This window comes from Schistocerca americana, chromosome 6, assembly GCF_021461395.2.
Source record: "Schistocerca americana isolate TAMUIC-IGC-003095 chromosome 6, iqSchAmer2.1, whole genome shotgun sequence".
Lineage (NCBI taxonomy): Eukaryota > Metazoa > Arthropoda > Insecta > Orthoptera > Acrididae > Schistocerca > Schistocerca americana.
In genome coordinates, this window is record NC_060124.1 from 405,917,831 (window position 1) to 405,921,234 (window position 3,404).

Below are 3,404 nucleotides of genomic sequence, written 5' to 3' on the forward strand. Positions count from 1 at the left end.
CTTCTGCACAAGTGTTTTGAATCAGAGTGGGTACATAATGCAGCTGGACCACCAGATCTGCCGTTTACTTGATAGTTTCTCATTTATGACCCTTTATTCTAATACAGTTCTCGGGTATGGCAGGCTAAATCTGATGTTCCTTAACACGGGTAGCTTTCACGTCCAATTAAACAGATTTTAATCTATTGTCTAACTCTGAGCTAGGAAAAGAATGGAAAAAGTGATAGAAGGTGATCTCGAGAGAGGTCTCTATGTGTCACAGAGAAATGTAGAAATATGTGAGACAATACCGACAATATCTTAGATGGATATTAAAGAAAGGCAAACCTACGTTTATTTCATTTGTAAATTTAGCCAAAGCTCTTGACAAAGTTGAATGGAATACATTCTTTGAAATTCTGAAGCAGGAATGTAATACAGGGAGCGAAAGACTGTTTACAACTTGTACAGGAGTCAGACTGTAGTCATAAGAGTAGAAGGACACGAAAAGGAAGCAGTGGTTTGAGAAGGAAATGAGGCGTGGTTGTAGCCTTTTCACCAACGTTATTCAACTTGTACACTGAGAAAGCCTAAAGGAAACTGAGGAGAAATTTGGAAACGGGAATGACATTGTACTTCTGTCAGAAGTAGCAAAGGAGTTGTAAGAGCAGTTGAGTGAAATTCAAGATGACTATCAACAAAAGTAAAGCAAGCGTAGAGAAGTCGAATTAAATAACGTGATGCTGAGGGAATTACATCAGGAAAAAAAGACACTAAAAGTAGTAGATGAGTTTGGTTTTTACAGCAGTAGAATGATGAACAAAATGGAGGGAGTATAAAATTCAGATTGGTAATAATACGAAAAACTTTTCTGAAAAACAGGAATACGTTAATAAATAATATAAATTTAGGTGTTGGAGGTCTTTTCTTGAGGTATTGTACAGTAGAGTAACATGAACAATAAATATTGCAGACAAAAAGAGAATAGAAACACTGTGCAAAAAATAATTTAACAACTCTATTTGCTGTAAACTTCTATCGGAGAAAAATACTCACAGCTTTCTGCAGAGCAAGAATGGAAAGGCATCATAACAGAGAGGTATACGACTATAGACAGGAAGAATGTTTTTCAACAAATAATGGCAATGCAACAGAATGGCAAGAAGACGCACTACCTAGATGAATCCACCAGCACAGTGTTCTGCACGTTCTGGAATTGTATACCCTTTAAAAATGTCTATCCAGTCTCCCAGTATGTAAGAAGCATTAGCAACAAAATAACAGAAATTGCAGTAAGTATTCATCTAGTTCTAATTATTATTATGTCTGTATAACATTATATTTAAGCTTTCTGTTATTATTATAGAGCTAGCAGAGCACCTACTGGACCAGCAAATGGAGGTGTTCACAGCAGCAGCAACAGTCCACATGTTCATGTAGCAGTGAGGTGGAATACTGTAAAACTATTGCTGTGTAAATAAATATATCCTATAAAAATGTGTTTTTTTATTTTCAACCACATCAATCAATAACAACCCACACACTTGCTGTTTGTAAAGAGCCTTGCTGATGAATATGTGTATACACTTACAGATATAATAATAATAGCTATAACTTTAAATGGACGGCGCGAATCAGACGATGTTCACGGCTCACTATGTGAATGTGTTACCTCTGACTCTGAGGTGCTTATCAGCCATGCAGCATATATTCAATACTCAGCATTATGTCGTCACTTCATGGTAACAGCTACAGTTGCGACTCCAGAGTGCAGCTTCACAGCACACATAAACCCGCCTCCGATATTTTCTTGCCCTAAAAAAGCGTTATAACCACTTGTGCAAAGTCTTGGATAATTATCTCTGAAGATATTCAAAGATTCATAAGTTGACAGTGAGACCATCATTCTACATTTAGTATTAAATATAATAATAATTTTATTCACATCCATGGTGATGATGAACTGGCGTTAAAGGTCAGCATTTTGGTTTTTAAAGAGTGTGCGAAAGATAAAGATGATGGAGACAGTGTAAGTATTAAAGCCGAAACACAGACACATTTCCTTCCAGTACTAAATTGGTGATCCGTTGATAGCCGCGCGGGATTAGCCGAGCGGTCTAATGCGCTGCAGTCATGGACTGTGCGGCTGGTCCCGGCGGAGGTTCGAGTCCTTCCTCGGGCATGGGTGTGTGTGTGTTTGTCCCTAGGATAATTTAGGTTAAGTAGTGTGTAAGCTTAAGGGACTGATGACCTTAGCAGTTAAGTCCCATAAGATTTCACATACATTTGACCATTTTTTTGATCCGTTGATATCTCAGAATGTATCCTATCAACCAATCCTTTCTTTTAGCCAAGATGTGCCACAAATTTCTTGTCTCTCCAGTTCTGTTCTGTGCCTCCTCATTAATTATATGAACCGCCATCCAATCTTCAGCATTCTTCTCTAGCACTACATTTCAAAGACTTCTATTCTTTTCCTGTCTGAACTGTTTATCGTCCATGTTTAACTTCCATAGATGGGTGCAGCACTCCATACAAATACTTTCGATAGGACTTCTTAAGACTTAAATGTAATACTCGAGCCCGCATCTCGTGGTCGTGCGGTAGCGTTGTCGCTACCCACGCCCGGGTTCCCGGGTTCGATTCCCGGCGGGGTCAGGGATTTTCTCTCTGCCTCGTGATGGCTGGGTGTTGTGTGATGTCCTTAGGTTAGTTAGGTTTAACTAGTTCTAAGTTCTAGGGGACTGATGGCCATAGATGTTAAGTCCCATAGTGCTCAGAGCCATTTGAACCATTTTGTAATACTCGATGTTAACAAATTTCTCTTCTGCGAAAACGTTTTTCTTGCCATTCCCAGACTACATTTTATGTTCTCTCTACTCGTACATCATCATTTCTTTTCTGCCAAAACAGTAAAAGTCATCAACTATTTTAAATGTCTCGTTTCCTAATCTAATTCCATCAGCATCGCCTGATTTAATTCGACTACATTCCATTTTCCTTGTTTTGCTTTGCTGACGATCATCTTATATCATGCTTTCGAGACATTGTCAATTCAGTTCAACTGCTCTTCCAAGTCCTTTACCGTCTCTGACAGAATTACAAACGTCATCGACAAAGCTCAGAGTTTTCTTTCTTTTCCCATGACTTTAACCCCTACTCTAAATTTGTCTTTGGTTTCATTTACTGCTTGCTCAATGCAAGGATTAAATAACATAGCGGATAGGCTACAAGCCAGTCTCACTTCTTTGTCAACAACTGCTTTTCTTTTATGCCTCTCGGGTCTTATAAATGCCGTATGGTCTCTCTACAAGTCGTAACTACAACTTCTCTTAGAAGATAGATTAAGGAAAGGCAAAAGTAAGGTTGATACAAGTCTGAAAATACATTAAGTCTGGGGACGTAGCACTGAGTGCGGCTGTTGC